Genomic DNA, 13,890 nt, shown 5'->3' on the forward strand with positions numbered 1-13,890 from the left:
TTTAAAAACTTGGAAATAACCTAGATGTCCCTTACAGATATTTGGTTAGATAAATCAGGGTACCAGCTTGGTAGGGTAAGGGCTGCCTTCTGACTGGTTTACTCCTCTTTGCCTCCTTACGTGATGGAAGGGGCTAGAGATTCTCTGGAACCTCTCTTATAAGCACACTAAACCCATTCATGAGGATCCCAACCTCATGATTTAAACACCTCCCAAAGGCCCCATCTACTAATACCATCACACCACTTTTGGGAGTTAGGATTTCAACATATGAATTTAAGAGGGACACAAACATTCACTTCATAGTATAAACCCGGAGGAAACATTTCTTCAAATCATCTTTTTATTTTTCCTTCAGATAAGAGAGATTTTCTCTCTGGGTTCTCTTTCTCTTTCACCTTCTTAGGTCCATCCTAGCAAAAGCGGGCTTTTTCAAGACATTGGAAAATCTCATTTCTTGTAGTCTATGTTTTACTACTCAAAGTCAACACTGTCTGTTATATACATTATACTCAAAGCCCTCTGGATATTTTCTTTACATTACATATTACACTGAGAAGTCTTAGGCATCCCTCGAACTTTTATAAGCATATGTTCTCCCTTCCTCGTGAGAAAATATAGACCTCATTAAAGTAAAATTTTCTAAAATGAAATATTTTAATGTATGGGCTTAGTGAGATTGTATCTGAAAGCCACAGATTTTTGCTACAGTCTTAAATGTGGCCAAACTAATCCACAGCAAATTTTATTAAAGAAGCAGCAATAACAACTTTGCCTTATCCCTTCAGAAAACTCAGAGTGGTCTCCGTAGGCATAATTTCTTCTGGTTTTTACATGTAAATTATATTCTTGATCTTACTAAAATGCTTTCTAATCGTATAGTGCCACCAGATAAAATTATTTTGGATAACCAAATTCTCTAAATAATTATGTTTAATGGAGTCATTTCCAAACAATAATTCCCAAGGTGGTTTTTCATGGAACATTTTTTTTCTCTACACATTCATACATGCAATGCTATAAGCAGTTTCTCTTTGGACAACATCCTTTCTAGTCAACCAAACCTGTTTGGTTTTAATAAAAGAAACATCACTGTATAAGGTCAAGTTAAAGCAAATTAAATTTGAATTAGAGGCACTTCTAGTATTAACATGGATGTGTTAGTATTTTTCCTCTTCTACTCTTGGAAATCAAACAGAAGAAGCAAGAAATACCAAAAGAACCCACAAACTCCAGTTTTGGCAAACTAGGTAGCAGACTTAAATTTGACAGTTTCCAAAATAAGTGTAAAGGCTACCCAAAGCAGCCAAGACCAGGCAGAAGCCCCACATAAACATGAGGAAAGAAGCAAAGAGAATTACCAGAGGATAGGCAGATTTCAGAAAAATACACTTCCTGCAAGTGAGAGAGGTTCACCGAGAAGAGGGGAAGCTGTATCCATGTGAGCAGCAATGCATGGAGGATCTGTGTGAGCTGGGCTGGCAGCAGAAGTCCTCATGGACCTGGTTAATTTGAAAGAAGTAGAGAAGGCAGATCTATATACCAAATACCCAGCTAAGCCATATTGGAAGAAAGAAGTCTGTCTCTGAGGAAGCGGGATGGGTAGGAGAGAGCTCTACATTAGGAAGCCTGACAGACTACCATTGTATATTTTCTCCTGCAGAAACTTCCTGCAAAAAGTTGCTTAGGAAAACCCAAACTATAAATTAATAAAAGGAATCGACACATTCTTGATACCAAGATTATGTAAGAAAAGATACGGAAAATAGCAAACAAACCTCCAACTATGAAGAATGTTGCCACAAAGCAAATGAAAATTGTAGCCAAATATTTCATTGGGAATTTAAAAATTTAACAAATCAATTTTCTCTATGAAGGAAAATTACAAAGCAGAAGTATTAACAAGAAAAAAAATGGAAGAAGCAAAGGGGGAACAGAATGCAAAAAGCAAGTAGGGAACTTAGAGGATGGGAATGAAAAAAGTGTGGGGAAATGTATAGCTTTACAAACAGGGAAAGGAAATTGAACAGTCGTCAATTTGGAAGCCGTCAAAGGGGGCGGGGGAAGGGCAGCAATCCGATGGAACAGAACTCATAGCTGAAGATATTCAAGAAAGCCTTCCTAAAATGGAAGATGACTTAAAACTATGTACTGAAAGAGTACATGCGTGCTAGGGAATATTAACACAAAATGGTCAACATCCAGTCATATTCAGTAAGCATATTGAATTTTAAAGATACAGAAACAATTGTAAGCAGAATAATCAGGTAATTTCTAAGAGGAAAAAATGTTAGATGGTCCTCAGACTCTTCTATACCTTTATCCAATGTCAGAGGTAGTGAAACAATACCTATAAGATTCTCAGGGAAAGAAGATGTGAGCCAAGGACAAGCTATCCTTCAGTACAAAAGGGTACAAACAAGCAGTTTAACATTCAGGAACCCAGGAAATACTGTTTTCCAAAGTCCTTCTTGATAAAACTGCTACAGAACAAACTTGAGCCAGTGATAATTCAGAAATTATGGCAAAAGAGTTTGTGGTGATCACAGAGTATATTTAAATGCAATACAGAATCTAAAACAAATGTGGAGCTAATTGGGACCAAATAAAATATAAATTTTATAAGTGCTGGCAATGTGGAAATTATATAGATAAGAAAAATTAAGAGAGAAAAAGAAAAGGAAGGAGGATACTAGAGTAAATTTCCTCATTGATCCTTTTAAAATAAGTGGAAGTTAAGTCTATTTAACAGTAACAATTAACATGTAGGAAAGATAATATTATTATTAAGTTGGGTGGTAGAAGTTGGAACGGGAAGGGGAAGAGAGAAGAAATCATCAATTCTGCATTGTATATAGGAGGAACCAACATATACAGTCTAAAGAAATAAAGAATTCAAAGTATTATATGTAGTAATAATTATAAAAGTGAGTCCTTGATTGAAAACCCCCCAAAATTTTCTCAATAATAAAAGGGGAAAAAGACCAAGCCAATCTATTATATCACTAAAAATAAACAGGCTTAACTTACATATGTAAAAAATCATTTTTTTCAGATTAAATCACATAGCAAAACCCAACCCCATACTATTTAAGAGAAATACACTTAAAAAGAAACAAAGAAACAACATAAAAAATAAAGAAACAAAGAAACGAAGATTCACAAGGGTTGAAAATAAGAGGTTTGGCAATAGTATACTAGGCAACTGGAAACAAAATAAAGCAGTTCTCATGATTTGGAATTTAGATTAAAAAGCATTAAGTGAACCAAGGAAAGGCATTTTATGATAGAAAAGTGAATGAATAATGTCATGTAATGAAAATAAAACCGATAATAGCTCTGTCATGACATTAAAAAAGCATAAGTAAAAGAAATTTGAGGACAAATAAATAGCACACTAATAGTTGAACTTATCCGCCCCCCCCATCCCTTTTCTTAAGTCTGTGACATCTTATGTACACACAAGATGGAGCTCTGGACGACTGCTGTAACATGATCAATAGGGCAGCTCTGATATATATCAAGCTGTGTGCATTGAAAAGGGAGAATGCATCTTCTTTCTTTGAACTTTCATGAACTGTTGCCATTATTACACTGCAATAAAAGTGCAATAAATTCTAAGAGATAGAAGTAGTTCATAGAGCAGTCTTTACTTACAATGCAATAAATGAACAATAAAACTTGAGTTCATACCTCACATTGACTCCGAGATAAGTGCCAAAAAATCAAACGTAAAAGTACTAGAAGAAATGCTGAGAAAATCCATTTAAATCTTGTAATGAGGAGGAATTTTTCAATTATGACTGAAAACATAGATGTCATAAAACATAAGTAATATATTCAAATATGTAAAATAGAACAATATCCGGCATGTAAAAACAGAAGAGATCCAGGCAAAGTCTAATGACAGTGACAGTCTTGGAGAATACTATATATCGTATTACAAATAAAGATTAATTTCTTTAATAGAAAAGGAACTCTTAGAAGTTGATAAAAAAAAGAGCAGTAGAAAAAATGGGTAAAATATATCAGCAGACCGTTCATAGAAGAGTAAATACAAATAGTTCTTAAACATATAGAATTCCCTGATGAATGAAATAGTATAGAAGTTTAGAATAAATTAGGAATAAATTGGATGAATTACTGTAGTTCAGTCCAGTTATAATTGGATCTTGTTTTAGACTTGCACAGTCTCTCCATTCTCTTGTTTTTTCATATTATCATGTTTATATACTCCTACGTGTATATTTCCTTCCTTTTCCTTGTTTTCTCTTTTTCAGCTTCTTTAGAAACGCATTATTCTCCTCATTCATAGTACGCATTTGCAGCAATTACCTCTAAATAACTAATTTCATGGGATTGTTATTGTTTTTGTTGTTGCTTTTTCATTGTTGACAGCTCCATGGTTTCATAATTCCTGGGAATTTACTTTCTGAGTCATTCAGATATATTGTTATCAGATCAGAAGAAGTTTCTGACAATGATAAACAAATGACTGGCCTTCCTTTTATATCATTTAAACATTTTTAAACATCTTTCTTATTCATTAGATTATTTAGTTTTAAAAAAAAGGAATCATTTTAAAATAGTTAACGTTTCTGTTTGGTTTACCATTACTTTGAGGAATAGGTTTAATGCATCTAAGTCAGTATTGCTTGAATTTCAGCAACATAGCATTTTAAATGAAAGAAAATGTCATAAGCCATCAGTGTTAACTATAATTTTTCATTACAATATTAATTGTGCACATACCAAAAAAATAATTGCAAGCTGTTTTCTCACAGTTGTGATACAACTATAAAATCAAAGCAGATTTATAAATCACTATAAACAGAATTATGGAAACAACAAAATAAAATTGAAATTAACAGATTATGTGACAAACTATATTTTATGGAAATGAAGTCACCATCCATGAGCCAAGCAGAGGAATCACATGCCAACACCTCTGTAGGCCTTTTGAAGATTCAGTTTTCCTTCCAAGTTTTTTTCAATGTGAAATTCTGCCTAATGATGTAATTTGTTCTTTACTTAGTGGGAAGCCATCATTTCTAAATTAAGTTATCTTTTGTTCTTTTTCTAACTGGCACATAACAAAAATGTGGTACTTTTGGCGCCATTAAAAGTTGACAAAAATATAACTGAAGCACTAAAATTAGATGGTGTTGTCAGCTGTAATCATTCTGAATAGTAAAATAGGGTTCCATGAATTTTATTTTAGCTCATTGTTGAATGCAAAACACAGAATTTAAAAAAAAATTATTGTTAGTGTTCTTTCAGACTCCTGTTTGAGAAACATTATTCTAGACTTTTAGAACCCTAAAATTTCCCCATAACCATTTTAACCATCTTAACCTTGCAACCCAGATAACCATACTTCTTTGTAGACCAAATCTGATTTTATCACATCCCATGATTCTTGCTGCCTGAGTCTCACACTATGCACAAGAGTGCCACTCTTTGGCTGGTTTTAAGGCTTACATCAGGGTGGGAGTGTCAGAAATTTAATGTTTTACCTTCTCTGGGAGTAATGAAGAATCTGAAGAGTGAAGCTCAGAGTTAAGTTCTGTGGATTTAAAGGGGAGTCAACTAGAAGACTTACCAGGACTAGGATATATAATTGGGGGTCAGAATCTGAGCCCTAGTGGACAGATGCGAGCACCTTGGAGGTGGCAAAGAATGAAAACACTAAGGAATATAAAGATATAAAGTGTTATTATCAGTACATAGTGCATACTATATATATGTTGAAGGGGAGATTTGCAAATAATCAGTGGATAGACCTAGAGTCATCCCCCCCCCAAAAAAAAGACTGGGATTCCGCCAGTCTCATCCCGAGCATTGAAGTTCTAGAGCCTCTAGGCTTTTATAGGTGCCCTCCACACAGAAGCTCACAACCCACTTGCTGCTCAACTATCTTTATGATAATTGTCATGCCCTCTTCCATACCTTGTCTCTTTTCTCTACCCACTTGTTCTAGAAAGAAATACTGTGGAAGTCCCTTTAAGGCATTGTCTTTTCTGAAAGAAAATGGACAACAGCAGGTGCTTGAGAGGTGTTTGCTCCGTAAGAATAAAGATAGAAAATATTTTAGGTCGGGACATCTCAGTGGCTCAGTCGATTAAGTGTCTGCCTTTGGCTCAGGTCATGATCTCAGGTTCCTGGTATTGAGCCCTACATTGGGCTCCCTGCTCAGCAGGGAGCCTGCTTCTCCCTCTCCCTCCATCTCCCTCTGTCCCCAGCTTGTGCTCTCTCTCTGTCTGTCAAATAAATAAAATCTTTTAAAAAAAGAAAATATTTTAGGTCTCTCTTAAAAGATAGACTTAAGTTAACATTTAAGCCATGGCTAAGAGCTATAAACAGATCAGCCAGTTCTTGACTACATTCTGTACTTGTAACTGTAAAAAAAAAAAAAAAATGTTCAGATTAAAAGTTTCAGGAATTGGGTTAGTTGATGCTTTCAGTGTTTTGTCAGGGAGAGCACTTTTAAGAAATGAAAACTAACTCAGGGCGCCTGGGTGGCTCAGTTGGGTGGATGCCCCACTCTTGGTTTCAGCTCCGGTGGTGATCTCAACCATCATGGGATCAAGCCCCTCATCGGGCTCTAGAGTCAGTGTGGAGTTTGCTTCAGATTCTTCCTCCCTCTCCTTCCCCCTCTGCCCCTTCTCACTTGCTCTCTCTCTAAAATAAATAAAATCTTAAAAAAAAAGAAATGACAACTAATTAAAAATACTGGCCCAAACCATACTATTTTTATCATAAAAATATGGTAAACAAACAAAAACGAAAACCAGAGCCAGTACAGTGTAGTTAACCATATAGATGTTGTCACAGAGGCCTGGGTTATTAAAGGGAAACCTCAACAAAACTCTCATGTCTAGACCCAGAATCTAGGTTCCCTAGTAAGAATGCATTATAGCTAACAGAAGTGAGGGTTTTATTCCTGCATTTGCTTGAATTTGCTGTGCTAACTCATTTTTTTAAAGGTGTGTCACAGATAGGGTTTTCTCTCCTTGGGCTTTAATTCCAAATTATGGTATTTAGTTCACTGCTATTCCCAGTCTCTAACACACTAGCAGTAACTAGTGATGTACTGCCAATACCCTGGGGAGTTCCGTTAGCTGTGTCCTTGCAGCAATGTAACAACATAGCACCATGCATCTTGCATAGTTATGGATCACACATGAGAGCAAATATTGTCCTGTTATATTTTGTTCTACTTTAAGTGTTTTCATTTTTTTAAAAGATTTTTTATTTATCTATTTGAGAGAGAGACAGAGAGAATACAAGCAGGGGTAGGGGCAGAGGGAGAAGCAGACTCCCCGCTGAGCAGGGAGACCAACATGGGGCTCGATCCCGGGAACCTGAGATCATGACCTGAGCTGAAGTCAGTCACTTAACCAACTGAGCCACCCAGGTGTAAGTTTTTTCAGCATGATACCCCCAGAACGGCAAGCTTTCTTTTTTCCCCATTGTAGATAGAAAGATACTGCATGATTTAAGATGCCTAACTACACACACACACACTGTCTTATCACCACTAACATTTAAAATGTCTGGATGCCATACTTCCCCTGCACATTGCTCTTAGAAGTGGTCTTTGCTAACTAAGGAAACAGCTTTGATTCATGTATTAGACTTCTAGGGCTGCCTTAACAAAATACCACACACTGGGTAGCTTAAACAACAGAAATTTATTTTCTCACAGTTCAGGAGTCCAGAAGTCCAGGATCAAAGTGTCTGAAGGACTGGCTTCTCCCAAGACCTTTTTCCTTGACTTGCAGCTGGCTGTCTTCTTGCTGTGTCCCCACAGAGTCTTTTCTCTGTGTGTGAGCATTGCTGATGCCTCTTAACTCTTCTTATAAAGACACTGGCCCTATCGGACCACGGCCTCTCCTTATGACCTCATTTAACCTTAATTACCTCTTTGAAGGCCTTATTTCCAAACATATGAATTTTGGATTAACACAGTCAGTGCATAAGAGCTTACAAACTTGAGATAATGGAGAAGTATCTCGGACACAGATAAAAACAACATCACATTTTTCCTCTAGACTGTATAGATCTTCACATGATTTATATAATCTAAACCCCAGGGTACCATGCCATGCCATGTGTCTTTCCAACTGATATTATTACGGACACAAATACTCCCAGATGTTCTCTGTGGTCTGAATCAGCCTAAAGCAGGCTTCATCATCCCTTTTTGTTCCAGAGATTGGAGAAATAATTCTATCATGTTCTCCAACTAATCAATGTATAAGTGGCTAGGGTTACTTCAAGTGGTATCTTTTTATCTGACCAAATTAAAATATGGCCTCATAAAGCAAACAAACAACCAAAGAGGGTTGAAATTATGCAGGTTAGAGAATATAGACCAACCACATTAACAGTCCAGTCTGTGATTGGAGGGCATGCTCAAGTAAGACCCTGATGATCCATCAAGCCAACAGAACATCTCTATTGATAAGGACACTGTAGTATCACTGTCCTAACAAGTGTCCTTTAAATTAGAGCTAGAATGTCTCCTCTTTGCTGGGATTATTGGCTTTTTATAAAATGTGTAGTCAATCCACTTGTTCTAGAGGGGAGGGACTGGGTAAAACACCAACACAGAATGTGACCACTTGGTACCCAGACAGAAGTTAGGAGAAGAGAACTGTGCCCTAAGAAAAAGATCTTCTGTCAGTACCCAAAACTGGAAACTCTGTAGACTCTTTCCATCCCTCATCAAAATTACAACTAGAAGATACAAGTGGCTACACAGGTCAGGGTAACAGAAAAGAACAAATGCAAGACTGCATTTCCTTCTCATTAACCACTTAAGTTTAATTTTGAAGTAGAGGAAAAAAGGAATCTCCCCCAGAACAACTTTGCCATTGTTGATACTCTCCAGATCTCAGCCTGATTCCCTCCTAAGTACTCTGAATGAGCAAAGAGCCACACAAGACTGTTAGTGCAAATAAAATCATATACACCAATGGGCTAAATGTTGATTTGTGTAATTAGCCAGCCCTGAAAGCTTTCAGTAGAAACTGCTTTGATTTTTGACTTTTAGAAAGTTGTTCTACCAGAGGATTATTATGGTAATTGAAATTAGGAATGGAATTATGGTTGAACCCTAAATAACACGATGTAGACGCTGAAACTGTTATTTAGCTGTTACACTCAACAATTAGGAACAATGGCAGGGACAGGGTGTACTTGTGAGAGCTCTAATTTTAATTTTGGGATTGCCAATTTGTTAGCCTTTCACTCCTTCCTTGAAGGAAATGTAGGGTCTTAAAGAACTCGCCCAAGGCCTATATTCAAGTAGAAAATTATGAGCTTCACTTCCTAGGGGAGAAGATATTTATATTCGTCCTCCTTTGAGGGTGGTGCAGCCTTCACATTCACAGGTCTCAAAATCTCTGCTACAAAATGAGAGATTCTCTGTGATGGACCAGTTGTAAGAGCTAATTACTCTGGGAACAATCTCTTCCTTTACAAGTGTTTGCATAGCTCATTATTTTTCTGGAGAAAAAAAGGTATGTGGGGTGCTACTATAAAGATGTGATTTATAGGTGGGATAATATATGACAGAAGATCAGGGCCAGGGTTCAGTTGTCATAAAACATAAATCTGACAGTTAATTTACTCATATCTTATCTGCTGAGATGTTAGCAGGCATTTGAATATATGGGTATCAATGGCAAAGAGTTGTTATATATCTTCATTAGGTGAAGAGGATTATTACGGTAATTGGAATCAGGAGTAACAAAGAATCAAATTAGAAATTAGAGTCACAAGAAGCAAATCAGTGAAAAGTAGGAAACACTTATTTTTGAAAAAAGAAAAGGTATGGCCTGTCCCATGTCCCCCCGAAATCAACAGTGTGTTTTATTTCTTGTACTTACCTTTAGAAAAGTACTTTAAAAAATACACGCGTGTTGGGGTATCCATTCACAACAGAACTAGTGAGTCCTTGGTATCAGCCTCTCAAGGGATAAGCACTATTAATAGTGTGGTATGTTATTTCTTCAGATTTATTTTATGTTTATACTATCATGTTGCTATTGCTAGAAGAATGGGTACATATAATATATGTCGGTCTGCAATATTAAACATTATGAGTAACTTTCTATGTCACTGTATGAGGGACAATGGTTTTAATCACACACCTGTGCTAATAAATGCATTCCCTTTTTTTTTGAACAAACATAACAAGCTATAAACTGCTTTGCTCTACCAAGTGGACATAGAGATGAGGACAGTGGTTGGAGGACTTTTAATGATCAAATCTGTCCTCTTCTGAATGATCTGAATTGTATCCATTACCATGTATCATTTTAATGATAGAGAGCTAGATAAAACAAGTGAGCAAGAGAGAGAAAAAGATAGGCTAAATTTGAAAGGATAAATTTCAAAGGATAAAGTTTAGTTTGCCCAGTTGTGATTTTTACACACACACAGTAATATGAAAGGTTGAATATATTTGATCTATTAAATCTTTGGCCATTCGTAGAAAAATCCACAGAGGGAATTTTTTTATTTTTATTTTATTTTTTGATGTAGTGTTCCATGATTCACTGTTTGTGTATAACACCCAGTGCTCCACACAGTACGTGCCCTCCTTAATACCCATCACCAGGCTAACCCATCCCCCACCCCCCTCCCCTCTAGAACCCTCAGTTTGTTTCTCAGAGGCATAGTCTCTCATGGTTCGTCTCCCCCTCCAATTTCCTCCCTTTCAATTTCCCCTTCCTGCTATCTTTTTTTTTAACACATAACGTATTTGTTTCAGAGGTACAGATCTGTGATTCAACAGTCTTGCACAATTCACAGCGCTCACCATAGCACATACCCTCCCCAATGTCTATCACCCAGCCACCCCATCCCTCCCACCCCCCACCACTCCAGCAACTCTCAGTTTGTTTCCTGAGATTAAGAATTACAGAAGGAATTTTTATACACATCTCCAAGACTAATCATTAGCACTGGTACAACCAAATCAACCCCTGTAGTCCTCTTGGATGAGGTCCATCCCGAGCAGCCCGATCCTGTTCTATTCATGTACGCTCTATTACTGTGAGGGATAATTCCAATCCATAGATTTTTGTGTGTGTGTGTCCAACCTGACTCTAATGAACAGAAGGTCCAGTAAATTCCCTGAGAAGTTTGATTTCTACAGCCGAGCTTTTAGTAATTTTTTATTCTGAGGTAATGCCTAGACCCAGCAGAGGGAAACCTTTATTTACTTTGGTCTTAGTCACTGCTCATTTAAAACAAAGGTCTAAGGGCACCTGGGTGGTTCAGTCCATTAAGTATCCAACTCTTGGTTTCAGCTCAGGTCATGATCTCAGCGTCATGGGATGAGCCCCATGTCGGGGCTCCATGCTCAGTGTAGAGTCTGCTTGTCCCTCTCCTTCCCCCCTCTGCTCCTCCCTTCACTCTCTCTTTCTCTCCAAAAATGAATAAATAAAAATCTTTTTAAGAAAATAAAGCAAATGTCCCAGCTAGGGACCTGCATGTGAGAACAAATATACTAGAAAGTATGATTGCTTGGCATCGTGTTTCTTTCCAGTACATTGCACAGAATGTCCTCTATGAGGACTCCAGGGAAAATTTTCTTTCTGGTCTCAGAAACAGTTGAAAGCAACTGAGCAATTAATTTGTTTTTACATTATGGACAATGTGGATTTTGCAATAAAGCCTGTTTCTGGTTTTTATATTATTTTAAATGTGTAACTTAGATGTCCCTAGACCCCTAGGAGCACAAATGAGTCATATTAACATTAATTCCCAAATACTCTTGGCTGATGGGCCTCAACCCCCTACAGAGAAGACCCCTTGCTCCAAACATTTCAGTATATCCCTTAGGGTATATCACATGTGCTTATGTTTGTTGATTTTAAGTAGAAGAAACAAACTGTGTTAGCTTACGCAAAGAAAAATAAATTTATTTTAAGGATTAGGAGACGATCTGTGGAACCTAAGGACAAGATGCACCCTTGCATCAGAAAAGACTGGAACCAGAGTCAAGTGCCATCAGGAAGTTCCCTCCATGTATCATCTCTGCTCCCTCCTGCATACTTATTCTCTCTCTGTCTCTTTCTCTTTTTTGCTTGCTCTCTCTTTATCAGTTTCTTCTGCTGATCCAACTCAATAACAGAAAATGAGAACTTCCCGGTTTACGTGACACAAGTCCAGCTGCCTGGGGAGAGACTGAAAGTATTTTTTGGGTTTCAAGAGTATGGCTGCTCTTTTCCCAAAGGCCCCAGAGTGAGCTGCCAAGCTCCCGGGAGACTCTGTTCCGTGCCGCTCATCTCACAGGACAGTGTCTTTCTTCTGTGTTGCCCAAGGCCGCCCCACCCCCGCCCTGCCTATAGTAATACCCTTGCAACAAATCTCAAAGTGGCAAGCCCTCAAGATGCTGAAACATCATTGGGGCCATCTGCACACCTGCAGAAAGATGAGAAGCATGTCCCCCCATAGGAGGCAGATCTCATCCCTGAGTCCAGGCGACGTTTATTCTGCCCAAGTTTATACAACACAGAGTACAAATGATATTTGAGCCCACATGATATTTGAGTGATTCTGAATCCCCTCATTTTTTCCCATCCTAAAAATAAATTTAAAACACACAGTGTGTATACTTTGCTTTAGTCAAATCCTATAAGGCCCAACACGTAGAGGAAATAAAAGCTGGGGTCTTTGGGAGAACTCGAGTAAAGACAGGGCAGGAGATACCCACATCTGTGCTGCCTGCCTCCTGAGGTTGATTCCGGGGGGTTCCTTGACACCTTTCAGCTCTGCTGCCTTCTAGATGAGGTGGTCAGAGAAGTTAGACTAAGTTCTTAAAACTTTTTAAATGCTTGAGTGTTGCTGTCTAATGTTACTGCTGGCATAAAATTAGTGCACTGATGTTATGTGTGTGTCTCTGGAAGAACATTAAAAAGTGAACCCAATTTGGACCTGTGTTAGTGAGAAGTGCCATCGTGAATTTTTTCCTACCCCTCTAATGACCACACAGAGACACCTGGTTCTCCATGTTAATTTGAGTTCACTTTCCCTCCAAGTCCCGTTGACACATTTTTGCAGTAAAAATTAAAAAGACAAAAAAGTATGTCTTACTGATTCAAAAGAGAGAAGGGAACCATCAATAAGCCAAACACTTAGGAAGAATTTCTAAAAGATAAGTGCACATGGGACCCCATTCCAGATGTAGTAAACTGCCTGCAATTCAACAAACACAAAGAAAAAAAATCTTTATGGTCCAGCTGGCTTTAGAAGGAAATTTCATTCAATTCTTCCTGGAATGGATAATTTGAATGACACATAAGCTGTTCAACAACTTAAAAAAATGAACTTCTCTATCAGGAATATGAAATTCAAGAATATAACATTCTGTAGGCTATTTAAAGTTTTTGTTGTGGTTATCTAATCAAATATTCTTCTTTATCCCCCTTGAAAATAAGAAGAAAAAGTCATATTGACGGGTCTAGGTTTCAGACAATGAGTATGTTTTTTATTTAACGTATGAATCAAAGATGGCCTTATACATTTTAAGCCAGGGTCCAGAAGAAGTCATTAATATTAAACCTATTACAAGATCCTTCTATTTTGGGGAAAAGAAATTTGATTCTATCTCCAGAGCACAGGTCAGAATGCAGGCAAATGGGCTATTTGGATCCACTTCCTCATTTTCCTTTTAGTCAAAAACAAACAAGGGGCGCCTGGGTGGCTCAGATGCTTAAGCGTCTGCCTTCGGCTCAGGTCATGATCCCAGGGTCCTGGGATCGAGTCCTGCATCGGGCTCCCTGCTCCTTGGGAGCCTGCTTCTCCCTCTGCTTCTCTCTCTCTCTCTCCCTCTGTCTCTCATGAATAAATAAATAAAATCTTAAAAACAAA

This window comes from Zalophus californianus, chromosome 5 (assembly GCF_009762305.2).
Source record: "Zalophus californianus isolate mZalCal1 chromosome 5, mZalCal1.pri.v2, whole genome shotgun sequence".
NCBI classification, from domain to species: domain Eukaryota; kingdom Metazoa; phylum Chordata; class Mammalia; order Carnivora; family Otariidae; genus Zalophus; species Zalophus californianus.